This window comes from Oreochromis niloticus, linkage group LG1 (genome assembly GCF_001858045.2).
Source record: "Oreochromis niloticus isolate F11D_XX linkage group LG1, O_niloticus_UMD_NMBU, whole genome shotgun sequence".
NCBI classification, from domain to species: Eukaryota; Metazoa; Chordata; class Actinopteri; order Cichliformes; family Cichlidae; genus Oreochromis; species Oreochromis niloticus.
In genome coordinates this window covers 37,734,214-37,753,310 of record NC_031965.2, presented here as the reverse complement: position 1 = coordinate 37,753,310, position 19,097 = coordinate 37,734,214, and the positions used below count along the sequence as shown (strand labels likewise).

The window sequence follows — 19,097 nt, the reverse complement described above, 5'->3', positions numbered from 1 at the left end:
CCGTGTGCCATTCACAGTGATATTTTACACACTGTGCCTTTAATGGAGCAATACAGAATAAGACCCAAAAATCCCGAAAAAACACATTACATTAAGCTATAAACTGATTTGCACATCATTAAGTGACATAAGTATTTTATCCGTTACATCCAAGCCAGAACTCTGGATCCAACAGACTGTTTAGAAATGGAAGAAACATAAAATGACCGTGACTGTGATTGGTCGTCCTCGGTGTGGAGCACCATGTAAGATCTCATCTCGTGGGGTGAGAATGATCATGAGAAGGTGGTGGATCAGCCCAAAACTACTGTTAATAATCTGAAGACAGTTGGGACCACACTCACCAATAAATACCGTTGGTAGCACGCTACGCCATATTGGATTGAAATCTTGCCACCCCCGCAAGGTCCCCTGCTGAAGAAGTCAAATGTACAGGCCGTCTTAAGCTTGCCAGTGAACATCTACATGATTCAGAGAAGGCAGAAAGTGCTGTGGTGAAATCAAGGTGGAGCTCTCAGAAATCATCTTTAGATGAAGAAAAATGCTGGGTATGACCCAAACAACACCATCCCCACAGTCAAACACAGAGGTGGAAACATTATGTTTTAGGGTTGTTTTTCTGCTAAAGGTACAGGACGACTCCACCACAATTGACGGGGACATGTTCCGTAAAGTCTTACATGAGAACCTTCTAAAGAAAGAAAATGAATCGGGCCTCCAGAATGACAATGACCCAAGACATAACACCAAGGCAACGAAGGAGTGGATGAAGAAGAAGCAGATTAAGGTCACGCAGAGTGGCCTAGCCAGTGTCCAGAAACATCCCACAGCTGTGCTTGCCAACAAGGGTGTAGCTAAGGAGGCAGAGCAGGTCATCCACTAATCAGAAGGTTGGAGTTGTGATCCCTGGCTGCTCCAGTCTGCATGCATAACACCCTTGGGCAAGATACTAACCTCTCAGATGTCAGAGTCTGAATGTTAGAAAGCACTCAATCATAGAAAAAGCTCTTGTATGAATGGGTGAATGAAACATGTTATATAAAGAGCTTTGAGTGCTCCGGGAGAGTAGAAGAGCTGATCACTAGTTTTATTTCTCTTTTTTGAGCCTTATTTATCTCCTAGTAGACCCTCCTCAGTTCATCATATGTCTGAAACAACAACTCTTCCACAAAAGCCTCCTTTATTCTGACTGGCCAACTTCAGGAAGCCCGCTGAGGGGGCAGCACGTAGTGCTCCAGGGATGTACTGTCTGTACATGATTGGTGTGTTGTGCCTGTAGTTTTATTTTATCCATCCATCTACAACTTATCTTGTTGTTTTTTCTTTTTTAAGTTGAAAAATGAGTGTTCAAAGCAGTCAGAAGTCTCGGGTTTTGGGCCGATTGGATCACTTTTGCAAACATTTACCTAATTATGTGAAACTTTGGCTACGTTTAATGTCACACTGTAACATTATATATGACAGAAAATAAGAACATGTCCTTTTAAAACATGACAGGCATTTGTAATACCATAATCACGAGATTTAAACTCAGCACTCACGATTCCAGAGTGGAGCTGATGATGACGTTAACAACAGATGACAGCAATACTTAAATGTTCATATTATATATATATATTGAATATATAGACCTTTGATCAGTTAGAAGCAGAGGGTCAAAGGTTGTTTGTTCGTGTGGTTGTTTGATCTGTTAGCCACAGATTTTGTCCCTGACTGTTCACCCACTGACCAAACACACACGCAGACACACACAGATATTAGAGACTGAAGGAGATTAAAGGTGATGTCTGAGTTTCTCCACACCAGGATCATTTTACCGTGAGTGTTCCCTGCCAACAGCTGCTACAAACACCAGCATGAGGACTTTTATTGTGAAAACACCCAGTACTGCAGGGGAGAGTAAGATGAGACTCTTCTTACTTTCAAATAGCATCAAAAATTCCTCTGTGCAGAAGCAGTTTGGGTGTATTTCAACCTGACTTTAAACACTGAATACATCACAAAAGCCAATAACATGAAGCTTTCTTAATGACAGAAAATGAAAGAGAAACTCTGACAGCCAAATATTTATAAAAAACACAAAATTTACATTTTATTTATAAACTTTTCCTTGTTTGCAAGAAGTCACTTGGATGAGTGACGAAACATTTCTCCCACAAAACGCTACGTCCAGATGAACAGAATCAACTTCTGGAGATTTACTTACCTGGATGATTACGTGCATCAAGACGTTTTCCTTGTTTGCAGTTTTGCAGATTATTTTTGTAGCGTAGTGGCTTTACTTCTGACTGCCAAAGTCAAATTCAGTTAATCCAAAGACTTTTTAGCATGTAAATCATCCAATTAGACTTGTGAAAGGATAAATGAAAGCCATGCACGGAAACATGCGGCTGACATGAGTTTCCTTCTTAGGAAGGCTGGGATTAGCCGGTAAAGATGAGATGAGGAGCTCAGAATAAGTCTCCTGATCCATTGTGTCAAATACAATCAGCTGAGGTGGTGTGGGCATCTTCCAAGTGATATAAGTAATCGATTAACTTGACCTGCACCTTTGTATTCTTGGGTTAACGGAGGCCTCTGATATACATGTATTAGCTCTTAATCCTTCCGTGCACTCTAATGAAAAACAAGACTTCCTGATACTTTTCTATTTTATGTCAAGGTGTAAATCTGTTTTTGATCAGATGCATTTTACCTTCATAGGGGAAAAGTTCTGTCACAGTAAAAGTGATTTTAAAGCTTAGACTGCAAAAGTACATCACAAATCCCACTGCGTTTGCCATCTAACATTTGCAAACTGGAGTTCTATCCATGTGTGAAAAGAGCTTCTCCTGAGCAGGACTGAGTGGGTGGATGATGCCCCCCCCCCCGGTTCTCCTCACCCCGCTCTTCCCTGCAGACACCCCCTCCTCCTGTGGCTGCAGGCCAGATTCTTTTCCCGCAAAGATTTAACAATCAGAAACATGCAGGTACGGGCCAAGTTCAACACATCAGCCCAAAATAAGCCTGAAATTTTCACAATGTGATATTACAGCCTGATAAAACTTCATGCCGAAACAGCCAGAGAGACGCTCAGCTCCAGGTTTTCTATGAGCGATGCAGGATGAGGGCGACTGCTCAGCTTTCATGTTGGCTTCGAGTCTTTTCGGCATCAGTGAAAGTCAGCAGTCAACACGACCGAAGCGGTCATGTTTTCAGGTTTGTCGTGTCAGTGAGCAGCTTTGTACCCACAGGAAAAGCAACAGAGCACGAAAAGAGGCAGAAACATACTCAGGAAAAGTGTTGGCACAAGCATGTGGTTGTAAACTGATACTTCATGGTACAGAACAACAAAGGGCTTCACAGAGAGGGGAGTGCGGTTTGATGTTCCTCAGTTCTTTTATTTCGTTGCTGAAACTCTCTTTATCAACGCTTCAGATGGATTTCAGTTTCTCCTAATTGTCCAGGATGTGTTTTGCCTGGCTAAGCAAAAAGACTTTCAAAATAAGAGCAACGTGTAAAGTATAAAAGCTCAGCTTCAGTGTAAACCCTACGTTCCTTTAGGTTTATTTATTTATTGAATTAGCATATGACAGACCTGTGACAGAACTTCACCGTCTTTCAAGCCACGAAATGCAAAGTGGTAAAAAAATATGAGAAAGAAAATCCAGCAGCAGCAAAGTCTAGAACAACTTTACTGCTTGAATGATGTGTTTGCAGCTCGGTGTATCTGTTAGTCATCAGAAAAACAAACTAAAAACTATTTTTGATCAAGATAAAACAGGTAACATAATCGAAATAACTAAACACATACAGTTACATTCATCTTCAAAGATGGGACGATCATGTGACTTTAGGGTCACCATGGTCACCATGGAGATGGATAATCATCAGTCACTGACATCTGGAGCCCCTGTTTGTTTGTTTGTTTGTTTGTTTACACCATTATGTCCGGTAATATTCTGTGGAACCGGCTCCAAGTTTGGAGAGAGAGAGACACGACACGCTCTCTACGTTTAGGATAAAGATTCAAACCTTCCCTTCCTCCCCTCACCCTCAACCAATGTTTCGGCAGATGATTGCGTCTCTCTGAGCCCGGTTCCGTCCGAGGTTTCTTCCTGCTGAAAGGGAGTTTCTCCTTCCCACTGTCTCCAAGTGCTTGGTTGTTGGTGCTTGGTTATTACTATAAAAAGCAATTTGAAGTGACAGTTGTTGTGATTTAGTGCTATATAAATAACATTGAATTGAATTGAACTGAGCAGCAGGTGTGTTGGCACATGTGACAATTATTGTGACCACACCCCTAAATTTGAGCCTTGGGTTTCTGAACCAGGCTGTAAACGTGTTCATTTCTGCACTAAAAGAAAGACTTTCACACCGCTCTACTGACAGAAAGGCCATCAGAGGAAATGCAGTTTTGGCGTTGCCTCATTGGTGAGGCTGCTCAGCCAACATCTTCTCAGTTCAATCACATATTCTTAGAATGGTGTGCACAGATATGTAATGGACTTTGGTTTTCTCTTGTGGTGGTTTTAGAAGCAAGTCAACGGAAACATTAAGATAGAAAGGTGGTGCATGCAGTAGATCAGCTGGGTTAGGTGTAGGGCGCTCGCTGCACTGCCTCTTCCTGCTAAAATAAGACTCCTTCTGGATTGTGTTGGAGTGAATGCTGCTCATATTTCCTGCATAAACTGCAGACCTCTCTTCACTCCTGAAGCATTTACATGCTACATGCAACTAGTTTGTGTTTTGTCTTGTTTGTTTGTGGTCTGTTTGCTTCTTGTTTGTTTCCCCCACACATTCGATGGCAGCAGATGCTGCACCTCCCTGAGCCTGGTTCTGCTGGAGTTCTTCCTTCCTACCAAGTGCTGCTCATTGGTTATATTTGATTATTGGGTTTTTCGCTCTAATATTGCTACATAAATTACGTAAATACATTTGAACAGAGTTCAAGAGGCATGATGATGTAATGCTTAACAGCTCATAGAAACTAGGTTCTCAGTTCAAAACTCCTGGTCATTTGTGTGGAGGTTGCATGTTCTCCCTCTGCATGTGTTGGTTCTCCCCAGGTACTCCAGTTTCCTGCCAAAGTTCAAAGGTTAACTGGTGAGAATCTGGTTTCTCTACGTTATCCCTCTGAGATACTTGGGACCAGTCCAGTTTGTACCTCATCTCTTCTTCCATGATATCCAGGATACGGTGAAAGACATGATAATACTGGGACGTCTCAGTTAATGGTTTTTAAAGCAACTGAAACCCTCCGCCCAATTTGGAATTGAACCTGATCTACTCATCCATCACAAATACAAGCAGTCATTTGCATTTTCTGCTGCTTTCAGGACATTTTTATGAGGCAGTTATGGCAGTCGGTGTGACCGCTAGAGAGGAGGCGCTTTTCCATCTGAAAACACGCAGCTCATCCCTCCATCAGCTCACACCGTATCACCATGACAGGAGCTAAGTCCCTAACACCCGCTCCAGACTCGCCGCTAATCTCCCCACATGACTCACCTTTCCGGCCGCCCGCAAAACAACACACACCTTCTAGACACAGATAACACTTTGCGGCGTTTCCTAAAGCCCCAGGGACAATCATGGGCTTATGTGGCCGCGGCGTCGAGCCGTCCGCCCGGCTACCAGCGCTAACTGCCTTAAAGCTGCGGCTTTGTAAATCCGAAGCCTCGGCGCTCGCTCAGAGCCAGACCAGGCTTTTGTGGCATGTGGAGCAACTGCTGGTTTGTTTAGGACTTTCTTGTCATTTTCCACTGCAACAACAAACATTATTCTATCAGACCATGTATTTGGAGTCCTGAGACCATTTTTGGAGAATACAGAACAATGGGCCTGCTGGCTGTCGAGTGGTCACACACCATTTCAGCCTCAGCACCGTAGAAACTCTGCTCTCTCACAGGAATTCCTCGGGGCCAGCTCTGGCTCCGCTGCCTCCTTCATTTTGGTTTTTGTGAAACAGGAATATAGAAAAAAAAATTTGCAGGAAATGCATGCACATACAGGTTTCACACAGACATCCTTCACTGTCAGAGCGTGGTGCCACCAGGCTGCCACAGAGTAAAAATGGCTGATGGGCTTCTCTACTACAGCAGGATGTGTGTACAGTGTTCAATCAAGGCTTGGTTTTGCACGAACACGACTGTACAGACACTTTACTGAGAGCGCTAACAGTGAGGATGCTTTGTGAAATTAAAACAAATCAGTTTCCAGGAAAGAAAACTGGTCTTCAAAATAGTTTGTTAGGCGGTTTGTTCATTATGCAGCCACAGGTCTTGCTATCAAAGTGTGTCTTTCTGTTCTCATTCAAACGCTGGTGTCTAAAGATGCACGGTGCGTCCTTTGGTACATCAGGTAACAGAAGAGAAGGTTCTTATTCCAAATCCATCATATATGGAAACTTTTGAAAGACCCCTTTGCATCACATTTAAATGCAGCGGGTTGGTTGGTGTCAATTTTCAAACTGCAGGTTTAATGTTATGAAGAAGCATATTTTAACCCAGACCACAATCTTTTCCTGTAGCTAACCAAGTAGTTTTTGGTGCCTAAACAAAATCAGCGAGTGAAAACAAAGAGAAACAAAGTGCAAAACAGAAAGGTTCAACAGGGACAGCGGTCTCCCGGCTGAAAACCCCAAAAACTGTCACATAATCCACGCCGTCCCACTAACCTCTCGATGCAGACATTGATGAAGCTGCTGAATAAAGGCAGAGATGGCAAAGGACAACTGGTGCACACGTCTCACGTGCAGGTACGTCCAGCAGACTGACAATATTTGACGCTCTGGGGTGAAATCGTTGGACCAGATCTGAGCTGGCTTCTGACTCAGATTTAGTGTTTTTGGATGGCGTCCATGCGCACAGATGGTCATATAAATATATTCTGCACAATTTCACCCCTTGGTGTTTCTGCATGAAACATACTGAGCTGACAGAAATGTTAACATTGATAACGTTCCATCAGATTACACTTTTATTAATGTCAGCTGCAGCCTGGGTGTTTCTCAGTCTGTCTCTGCAGTTTTTTAGGTGCTGGATTTCAGATAAATCAAGTCCATAAATGTTTGTTTTAGCATTAAATACCATGAATGGTATGAAAGTCTGTTGGGGTTTGAGTTCAAATACCTCAGCTGGTGATATTCCTGTTCATTTGGCTGCTGTTACAAGTCACCTATGGAGAGGATAGGTGACTGCACCCATGCCTGTTTAAAACGACAAATTCAAACTGTTATATTACTCTCACGCATCATAATTCATCTAATGTGAAGATGACTATTCAGGTAAAGGGCACAGTGTCAGGTGCAGACACAGTAGGACTGTTTAGAGAGTGAGTCTTCATCAGGCCTCAGAATTGAGTGAATAACGGCCTCTAAACACTGGACACGTAAAATTCGAGGAATATTTTGTACGTTAAAAATATTTTTTTGGACTCACCTGTTATCGATACCATTCACACTGACTGCGTAATTTTCCAGAATGAATTTATGGGATTATTTTTTTCTGATTTTTTCACATGTGAATAAACAGATCTGACCAATCAGATCACTACATTTGGCAACTAGTGCGCTCACAGCTCAAGACGTGCACAGGTACTGTGTACGCAATGATATGGAAATAGTAAAAAACATTATTTGGCCTCAGACACCCAGCTAGATGCCGCTCCACTGGGTCTCTGAAATGATTTCTCTGCCTCCTCAGATGTGCTCCCAACTCTGCAAACAAGAGCTCGAGCTGCCTCACTGAGATCCTGAAATCTGTACGAAGGTTTCGGCTCCTGGATCAAACCATGAAATTCTCCCTTCTCCTGCTTCTTCCTCAAGTATTTAAAAGTAGAATGGGAGGCAGAGCCTTCAGTTTTCAGGCCCCTCTTCTGTGGAACCAGCTTCCAGTTTGGATTCAGGAGACAGACACTATCTCTACTTTTAAAGCTTAAAACTTTCCTTTTTGCTAAAGCATATAGTTAGGGCTGGACCAGGTGACCCTGCTGGGGGATTCCCATGATGCATTGGGTGTTTCTTCTTCAGTCACTATGTGTTAATAGACCTCTCTGCATTAAATCATATCTGTTATTAATCTCTGTCTCTCTTCCACAGCATGACTTTATCCGGTCGCAGCAGATGGCCCCGCCCCTCCCTGAGCCTGGTTCTGCCGGAGGTTTCTTCCTGTTAAAAGGGAGTTTTTCCTTCCCACTGTCGCCAAAGTGCTTGCTCATAGGGGGTCATATGACTGTTGAGTTTTTCTCTGTATGTATTATTGTAGGGTCGACCTTACAATATAAAGCACCTTGAATCAACTGTTGTGATTTGGTGCTGTATAAATAAAACTGAATTAAATCCTGAGAATCAAATGAAGCCAGAATTTAGCTTTCCTCTTTGTCTTGTTTAGAACATCAGGATCAGCCAACAAAAGCACCTTCGGTGTTTAAATATGTTACACAACATGTTTGAATCCAAAAGATTGTGAATTTTGTGTTGCTTTATAAATAATAAAGTGTATAATGCACAGCACTTGCTGCATTTCCTTAAACTTCCTGTGCATTGCTCCTTCCATTCTTGTTTCTTCACAGTTTTTGAGAAATTTCCTCCAACCCTGTGCTCATGTGCTCATCATGACAGCACTCTGGACTGTGGGTAGTTTTTATGGCAAAGACTAAAGGAAGCGATGTAGACCATACGCCCGAGATCCCTCACGTACTCGACAATTTGATGGTGAGACATCTCAAAGCCTTGAAGGACACTGGGACTGAAGATCAGGCTTACTTGGCATACATGGGATTCTGCTTTTAATCTGACAATGAGACAAAGACAGCCTGAGAGGGGTTAAGACGTTTTTAGAGACTGCTCCGAGTCCCTTTTGCAACACATCTTGTGTCAAAACCTGAGCACATTTTAGCCGGAAAATTCACACTTTTCAGGGCATCCGCTTGACTATTACTTAAAAACTGTTTTTACTTTTAATCCCGCTTAATCCACTTCCAAACCGGTCAGACGCCTTCGTTTCTGTGTTTGGTTAAATACGCTGTTCATCGCCTAAATGTTTTTTTATGCTAATAAAAGTTTGCCTGACATATTTCAACATGAAACTATGTTCAGGCCTTTAATCTTCGTCTTCTATCCTATCAGTGCTGCATTCTGATATATTTATACCATGATTTAATCACACTTCATACAAAGAAGCAACCGACTACATAAATGTCATCATATCATGAACAGCACTTGTGATGCTCTCCTGTCAAATCAGGCAAAACAAAAAGAAAAGATAAGAAAAATCGTTTCACAGAGTATTTTATGTGATAGGTAATTACAGTGTTTATTTGTATTTCTTGCACGGCACCATCACCTGCTGAACTTGAACACTAAACGGTTCGCCTGCCTATTCACAGCTAAACTTCACATTTGTTCTTTTAAAAAATGACATTTTGTCAACAAATTGTTCGCTGCTCATTTTATATTTCCTCCCTCAGGTTTATGTGGTATGTTCGAGTGCACCTTACGGTGTCTTTATCACGCCCTGTGTGTGAGATGGAGGAAGTCCAGCAGAGAAGGAGATATTATCAGTGGCTGCAGACACAGAGCAGGAAACCACAGCTCCAGGCAGGAACCGAGACAAGGCGAGGAGGAAGAGTCGCTGTGTAACTGAAGGTCGGATGTGATGGTGGTTTTCACTCTCTGTCTGTCTGGGTTACGTAGCTGATATCTTTCTTACATAAGGACACAATTACCTCAACACACACGTGGACCCAAACTAGCACACACAAGACAACAATGAAGTTGTTTTTGTTCCACTTGCACTTTTAAAGAGTTATTAAGGCTGCTTTTTTAAAGCTCCACATCTGTGACACCATAATGGACACGGTGACCCACAAGCTAACTATAATTAACCTGCTTGTTCACTCATTGATGACCTGTTGAGTAATTAAAAATAGGAAAAAAATGGCGTTAAGTTAAGCTGTGGACTGGGTTTGATTTGGTTTTGTTTCAGGCTGGATTTGAGGATCAGTAAACCAGCTGCGGTCCCTGAATGTAGCTGTGCCTCCATGTGGTCGCGGCTCTCCTCTGCAGATCCTGGATCTGTCCTGGCTTTTGTGTGCGTGCAAACAGTCCAGGGGATCATTTCGGTTGCTTTAGAGTGCAATCTGATCTCTGTTGTGGACTCCCGTAGCTCCCGTTCCAGCCTCTACTTTTAACTCTGAAAATTCAGATTTCTCCTGAAGTGCTTTGGATTCACGGAACGTTCTTTTTCTTTTTAAGTAACTGGCCATGACTGGGTTTGAATATTTTCATTTCATAGATGTTATCAAGCATTTACTAAGCAACTGATTCCTGGATAATTGAACAACCGCTCAGTAAAGACAGTAGTCTGACAGAAGTGGTGTGCTCACAGCACCGACATCAACTCTGATGTTCTGTGTTCGGTTCTTATTAAAGTGGAGACTGTCATCTCAACTCAAGGTTCAATAATGCCTTCCTACATCAGTGGATTTTAACCTGATGTGAAAAAAGCTTGAAGAACAAGCATGACTTCAACCTCCGTTTGTTAAACTTGCAAAATTCTGCCTACGCATTGATAAAAACAATTTAATAATGTGCTATTCTTGAAATACCTCATAGTCCATCCATCCATTCTCTTCTGCTTATCCTATTCAGGCTCTGAGGGGGCCTGGAGCCTACCCCAGCTGTCTTAGGGCAAGAAGCAGGGTACACCCTGGACAGGTCGCCTGTCTGTCGCAGGGCTAACCTCATAATAGTTCACTTAAAAAATAACAAACACATGATAAAAAATAAAAATATTACGGTGGCCCTGAGAGGCCAAACGGACTGCAACTTAAGAAAACACCAGCAATAAGAAAAATGCTGCAAAAGCACACAAAACACAACGGAAATAGGAAAAAAGAAAACAGAAATAGGAAAAAAATGATTTCCAAAAGCACAAGGGGAAGTGTTTCTGGGGAGACAATAACCCGACGGACCAGTTGCAGGAACCAAAATACGCTAAGAATGGACTACTTGCACAATCACTTCCGCGTTCTATGTAGTCCTGCCCCAGTGCTTCCGGTATGGTTAAACCATGGCGACGTTCTACACTCGCTGCCTACAAGAGCTCCCAAAATTGAACATCACTGATGTTCATCGGATTTGCAGAGTGACGACTACCCCAGCCAGCAAATTAGATAAACGATTTAAGTTATATGCTGTATCATATATCCACAACTACCAAGGTAAGAAAACATAAATTAACTGACAAAGAAACGTTAGCTAACGTCAAATGCAAACACTACGTTACTCCGCTATGTCCTTTATTTGATGTCAATTCTCTACATTACATGTTTCCTTAAACGGTGTTTTATGTCGTCCGAAACTATAGTTGAGGTTTTCTTAACTAATGTCACTTTTGTTGTTAGACACTGTTATAATAGCGTTAGGTAGTTGGCTAACTAAGCAGGTAGTTAACTACCTAATGCTACTCTTGCTAAGTGTAAAGTACATATGTTTAAGACGTGCTGACATGAGTAATACAGAAATAATGCTAATGGTACTTGTATCTTTATTCAGTGTCCAATAAACACAGGTTGACAGGGGAGGTCGGTGTGAGAGCCCTGTGCTACAGGTCAATGAGGAAGAGTGAGGCACCACACAGACTAAGTGTAGGCAGGAAGCTGTGTAAAGTTGTTAATCCCTGTTCAGTGGGGTTCAGTTCATTTAAGCATTAGTTAAGTTCATTCCTAAAGGCCCATCAACTTGAATGTTTTCCTTGTCTCCCTGCTTTATCACTCCTAATTTGACTAGTCAGATGTGTTTGGGTGATCAGAAACATTTGACACCAAGTTAATACTGCAAATATACACAATCTAAGTTATTACAGTTATCAAGGATGGTTAAATTGTTTTAATAGGGAGAGAAGGAAACACTAAGCATTCAGGAGGGTAAGCCTGTAGGGGTCAGTAACCATAACACTGAACTATGTTCCTGTTCGGCTCTTCCATGAAGATGATGTTACATTTTTAATTTTAGTTCTTTCTTCTTAGATTAAGCTTCTGGATTCATCGCCGGTGGTACTGACACATAGCCAGTGCTCCTGTGTGGCAGGTGCTGTTATGTGCAATCACACAGTGCCACTGCTCTTCCAAACAGCACACTACTCACAACTCAGAGTGCCGGTTGTCCCCCCGTGCATAGCTGCACCGAATCTGAACAGCAATGGCACAAGCCACGGACAGTGGTAATTTAAATGAGGTTAAAGTTTTTGAATTAGTCCATGTTTACATATGAACAGCAACACCATCCATAGTAAATGTGTCTTCTGTTAGGGTGTGAAGCCAGGACCTATCAACTCTATGATCTTCACTAAGCCGCTACCAAATAGGATGGCCCAGACTGGAGTACGGTAATTAGATTTGTAAAATTTGGTTTCCTGTGTTACAAATGCATGTTGCTATTTGTTCATACATGCATGTGTCAGAATAGGTATTAATTTACATACAACATTACACTTTCTGAAGACGGCTAACTCAGTCATCCCAGTCTCTAACTTATGCACCACTGTTTTACACCTTTTAGTTTTTAGTTTAGTTGTTGTTCAGTATAATAACCTTCTTCCTTACATTATTGTCATTGATGTTTTCTTTAGGAGTGGCTTCTACAGAGGCATGGTGGCTCCGTTACCAGATCCCTGCGTGTTCAGAATAACGGAGGCATGTGCAAAATTTAATATTGAGGACAGGCCACTTGTGACCAGTGCTGGGCAAGTTACTTTGAAAAAGTAATTCAATTATAGTTACTAGTTACTTCTTCAAAAAAGTAACTGAGTTAGTAACTGAGTTACAGTATTCTAAAAGTAATTAATTACTTGAAAAGTAACTATTGCATTACTTTAAAAAAAAAACGTTTAACCCTCTGGGGTCCAGGGTACATTTTTAACTACTCTTGATTTTCTCTCCACATTTTACCTTTAAAAACTATTTACTTTGTCTTGTTTGGCATCATTCTTTTCAGCACAACCTCACGTGTCTGAATTTACAGTTATGTTTTCATTTGACATACTGTATTAACACAATTGATCTAAAATCAGACAAAAAACATAAAATCAGAGTAGAAAAAGTTATATTTTTACTGTAACAACCACAAACATCTTTAATGAATCATATTTCATAACTTCAAATATTAATTGTCAATTTTAAAATCCTATGCACAAGTTTTGCAAACAACAAAGTTATTTGCAGCCATTTACCTTTTACCCTTTTTTAAAATAACCATTTCAAACTATTTACAGAACAATCAGCTGTTCTTCAATCAGATGTCACAAATTATTTGTGCCACTCCAAAAAAATCATTTCTGTCCACTATAAAGGAGAACATGCAGGTCTGACAGCAGCAGGTGTATCACTGCTGTTTCTACCTGGAGACAGCAGTCGCCTCATTGTTCTGACACACAACACAAAACTATCCACAACACTACACACTAACTACACAAGACAACACATTAACTACACACTCCAAACACGCTAAACGTCACAAATCTCACATCTCAAAACTCTCTCTCTCTTTCTGCTCTCTCTCTCTCTCTCCGTCACTCCTAAAACTTCCCCTGTTTTGTTTTGGTTTTTTGCTCATAAGCAGAGAGTGCTTGCTAGCGCTAACGTGGCGAAACTATTGAGGAAAAAACGCCGCGTATATCTTGTTTATGATGACTCTGGTTTTACGTGGCCTATCACCTTGTTGCTTTGTCTTTAAGTGGTCACATGATTGACTTACCACGACTACTTTATTCTTCCTCAGTAACAGCAGCACTCGATTGTTTTGCCCCCTGAGCTCCAGGTGTTGTGCTAGACAGTGATCGTGATTACCGTCCGCGGGAGCGCGCAGCTGCTTAAAGCTGTAGCGTCCAGATTACTTACAGCTACTTCCGTGCAGCTGATATAAGATGCGGTAAGCTGAACACAGCTTCAACCGTCTGTTTGTTGAAAAACTAGTAACTGTAACGCCGTTGTAACGATAGGAACAGTAAATAGTTAGATTACTCGTTACTGAAAAAAGTAATGCCGTTACTTGTAACGCCGTTATTCCTATCACTGCTTGTGACCACAATGAACATGAGACCTGACAAGCCCCTTGTGGAAAGTGCCTTTGGGCTGGTGCAGGAGGGCAGTGTTCTGTCATATCAGCAGCCGGTTTTGACAACCCGGTACATCACACTACACCGTGATGCACCACCAACACCGCACTTGCCTCTGGAGGGGTATGACATCTTGCCATCAGATTGTGTGTTCGTGTGCTCAGAAGAAGAGCTTCTGCATCTGAAAAGCTTGTCTGTAACTCTGGAAATGGCTCACAAAATAGAGGAAGCTACACGTGAGCAAAGCTCTTCATCTGAGTGGCATCAGCTCCGCAGGCCCCGAGTGACTGCCTCTAGGTTTCGGGAGGTGTGTCACGTCAGAGGCCAGAGCTCGGCAGAGTCACTAGCAGAGCGTATATTGAAGGGAACAAGGCAGACAGCAGACATGAGGAGAGGAACTGAGATGGAGTATAGTAGGCTAATGAATGTTAACTACTCACCCTGTGGTCATTCACCCCATTGCCCCCTGGCTTGCTGCATCTCCTGATGGTGTTGTTTTTGACCCCAATGAATACCCCCAGTTTGGCTTCGTCGAATTCAAATGTCCCAATGTACAAAACTTTATTGACTGCAAATATGTGCAGATGGAATGTGGTACCCCTAAACTAAAAAAGAGCCACGCATATTACTGGCAAGTGCAAGGACAACTGCTCATCAGTGGGATGCAGTGGTGTGACTTTGTTGTGTGGGCACAAGAGGACTACCTAGTGCAAAGAATATACATGGATACAGATGTGCACAATGCAATCAGAGAAAAGGCTGACTACTTCTTTTTTTACATATATATGCCAAGATACCTGTGTTTGGAAAAATGAACAGTGAAAACATAGCAAAAAGGAAAACAGATCCTTCAGGCTGGCTGGAACAAAATAACTGATGTTTATTTGCAAAGTATTTCATGAATTTTTTTGTTGTTACAAGTTACTTTTATGTGAAATCAATAAACTGTTGTTTAAGCAATGGCATCAATTTCATTTTTTAGAAACACACATTAAAACATTGAATTTGTGCAGAACTTATTTACATGGTAAGTATTTAAAACTCCATGCCTAGCATACTGACATACATTTAGACAATAACACAACTGAGGGAAGAAAATGACAAATGGTATTTTGGATGTTACAAAAGCACAATGTCACTTATGATTTTAAAACGATTTACTTTATAATTTTGATAAACAATTTTGTTGAATATGAATAGTAATATAGTATAATTAAACAGTATTATTAACATTCAACATTTGCAATGAATTATAATTATCAATAACTGGAACTCAACTATCAGCACTCAAGTACCAGTTCTGTAATCAAGTTTTGTCAAGGAAGAAATGCAACTGTAGTGGCCTCAGCTGCAGGTCATGTTCCATAAGTTGTACTGGCACTGGTGTCTGGGGAAAAGTCCATATTGTCTCACTTAACCCATTTTTTAACTAATGCTGTGTTCTGGTAATTTGACAACATGCATGCTACTGCAAACAGTTGGTTGATATTGTAAACATGTGACATGGTAATGATGCTATCAAAAAGTTTGTTCTGTTTTATCCTCCTAATGACTCGCTCCACATGTACCCTGAGTCTGGCTATGGCCTGCGTCTCCTTAACCTGGTATGCTGGCACCTGCTTCTGCTGAGATAGAAAAGGTGGGCAGTACACTTTGCATTTACAACAATCGGTGATTAGGAAGCCCTTATCTACCATCACTGCCATGTCTTCAGTCAACTTCTCAGCAATGCCTGATTGTTTAAATAGTTCCTTGTCACTAACCGAACCAGCATAGAGATGATTGTCACTGGACCATGTGGAGCTATGCCAACCAGGGCTTTCATCGTGCAGTGGGATTTGTACGAAGAGTACATTTCACTTTGGAGAAGTGGTGAGGATGGTGTCTGACACCTCAGCTCTGTACAGTCAAGGATCATCTGGGTGTCTGAGAAATCTTTGAATTCCTCAGGGAGGTAAGCTTGCACTTCTTCACGTGTAAGCCAGATGCATTGAGACTCCAGTGCTGTGGCAAGAAAATTTGTCCATGTTGCGATAATGCGGCTCACTGTGGACTGGTGTATGTTAAATCGGTGTGCCAGGCCAGGTCCCTCTCCTTCAAACCAACTGACAGGAAAACCAGGAAAAGAAAGAACTCGTCAATTGGCTGTAGCAGCTGCCTCTGGAAGGTGAAAACAAAAGGGAAAATGTTACTCCTTAAGCTATGAACTAGTAAAATTATGCTTTTCTTGTTTTCTAATGGTTATGCATACCATACTGTACCATGGGGTAAACAATGAGGTGCTGTAGTACACAGGTGTATGTATGTATGTAATGTAATGTTATTGTACATAAATACATTAACATTACACCTCTAGTTCTAACTACCAACAAACCCATAACCTACCATTGATGTGCGTGCAGGTGTCAGCACTTCTTCGTTCCTATTGGCAGCTGACTTGGCTCTTGAAACCCGGATCATTTTGTAGATGCAAGGCTCAATCAAAAACCAAAATGCCATCAAATGATCATAGCTTGGAAATCTATTCACGAGAGAGACATATATCATGTCAATCATTAGTTAACATTACACACTGACATAAAAATAATGTAAACTGTGACAAATATGCTAATGGTGAGCTGTATAACATAGTCTGATTAAGAGTCTATTTGGTGTCGTATTTTACCTGTAGCATTAGGATATCGTTTAAATACTAAAGCATCTACATGAAACATACAATCAGCAGAGAAAAAGTAAATATCTATTTTGTTTTCATTAAGACTGGAAACACTTTCGAAATTTAACTGATGGTGACTTTGGTATATTTTAAACAGTTAGCTTGAATAGAGCTTAGGTGTACCTGGTGTAGAATCGGATGTCAGTGTCAGAGCCAGCAAAACGCTGTAACCCAAATTCTCGCTGGACACGTAACTCCTGTATTTCCTTCCTCAGAGTCTCCACGTCTTTGGACAGGTCTTCTGCAGCTGATGCAGATTATGTCCAATGCAGACGGCTCAGGGACTGAGCAGTAGTCATGATCTCTTGTAAGACTGTGCTCTTCTTGATCGTCAGGAGGAACTAGTTCAGGGCGTCGCTCCGTTCTCTCCCAAACACTACGCCGCGGTGGTTCAACTTTAAAGCCAATCCACTCAAAAAGTGTTGGTACAGCACCTTTAATAAGCCGCCTTCGACCATCAAGGGTTGTTGGCTCTATGAGTTGATCACTGGCAAAGTGTCTGCTGCAGACCCTGGTGTGAGAGGTAATCGTGAAATGATCCCGGCGTATGTTTACCAGCCATTGTCTTCTCAAGTCGGAATGGGTCGGAAAGCCATGAAAACTTAGCATGCCGTTAAATTTGGCTGAAGCCGAACAAAGTGGGACACAGCAATGCTCGGAGTATTTCTTCTCCTGTTTTTGAAAATGTTCTGTTTTAAATACTTTCCTTTTTATACTCATTCTGAAGTGACATTAGCGTAGCTACCGATAGATAAACAAACATACCGGAAACGCCCAAGCGGTAGTATTTGGAAACGGAAATACGTCACATGCCGTAGTGCAGTGGTTCCCAAACTTTTGTTGCCAGGCCCCCCTTTTTTACAAGAAAAATGTTCGCACCCCCCCACCACCTAACCCCCCCCACACACACACAAACACATCCTCCAAACACACACACCCATATTTTGCTCCATTGCGGTTTATTTCACACCTCAAACATTTAGTAAACAATTAAGCAAATACAAGTAAACGGCAATAAATTACAGGTAGTAATAAAATATACTACTAACTCTTTTACGCTACGTCCACACCTACACGGGTATTTTTGAAAACGCAGCTGTTTCTATGCGTTTGGGCTTTTCGTCAACACGTAAACGGCGTTGCGATTCACCGAAAACGGAGATTATTTAAAACTCCTTTTTTGTGTTTACGTGTGGACGAGGATTACAGAGTTCGTCACGCAACGTCAAAGGTATGTGCCTCTTTTCACGTCACGCTGTGCGCCACGTTATTGTTTACATGAGATGAATTGCAGAATGGCAGATAGAGACAAAATACTGTTAATCTGACTATCTGCAGGTTTTACACGCTTACATATACACACGCAGTTACTGTCCCTGCATTTAGAAAGGCAGAGGCGTCACGGTGTGATTATTTTACGTGTAGTTGTTTTTTTTCCTGTGTAATAATTTTCAACATTGCTGTCAATACATTTTTCAAAAAATGCCTCTCTGTGCAAAATGGGTTTAAACACATAAACAGCTGTGGGATACTGTTTGTCCGTGATTTGAACCGGGGGAACAAATTATGGCAGGATCAGCCTGATATTATTTGTATCCCACTGTAACTTTACTGCATAAAGAGCTAACATGTCCAAAATGTCAGGAGTAGTTAGTCATTACAAGAAGTGTTTGTGAACTAAAAATCAAGAATGTGGGATACTGTTTGTCCGTGATTTGGAGAGCCCAGCGCTGCTCCCGACGCAGGGAAACTAATTTTGCAGGGGAGACCTACCTCGGCACTTGTGCAGGTGAAACCAAAAGGAAGATATGCTTCACCATATTTTCTAGTCTTTGGCTTGGAAGGAAGTTAGTTTGGAAACATATTTGGCGATGCTTCATCTCCTGCTTTGCGTTTATGTGGGAGCCCCGTCAAAAACCTGTCCACAGTGTCCAAGCGCTCTTTTTTTTTTCTTTTCATACCGCCCACACTTTGGGAACCTCTGCCTTACTGCAAGTAGTCCATTGCGCTGGGAGACACTTAAAAGAAGTGGAGGATGTATCGGTTTTGTGAGGAAAGAAAAGATGAGAGGTAAGTGTGTTAGCCTAACTATTAGCCTAAAAATCCGTCATCAGTATTATATGAATTATAATAAAACACACCTAGCATGCTTTGGTCCGTCGGGTTATTGTCTCCCCAGAAACACTTCCCCTCTGTTGCAGCGTTTTTCTGATTGCTGGTGTTTTCTTAAGTAAAATATGCCAAAAAAACAGAGAAATAATGATATTTGTAGCGCTGTCAGC

At 41.7% G+C, this 19,097-nt stretch overlaps 1 long non-coding RNA gene across 1 annotated transcript; it reads right to left on the bottom strand.

Moving 5' to 3' along the window:
- Positions 1–16,026: 16,026 nt before the first annotated feature.
- LOC109203095 (uncharacterized) lies at positions 16,027–17,688 on the bottom strand. Its single transcript, XR_002063032.2, has 3 exons — positions 16,939–17,688; positions 16,485–16,620; positions 16,027–16,259 (listed from the first exon to the last, which is right to left on the bottom strand). It is a non-coding gene; the product is annotated as an uncharacterized LOC109203095 (long non-coding RNA).
- Positions 17,689–19,097: the final 1,409 nt, after the last annotated feature.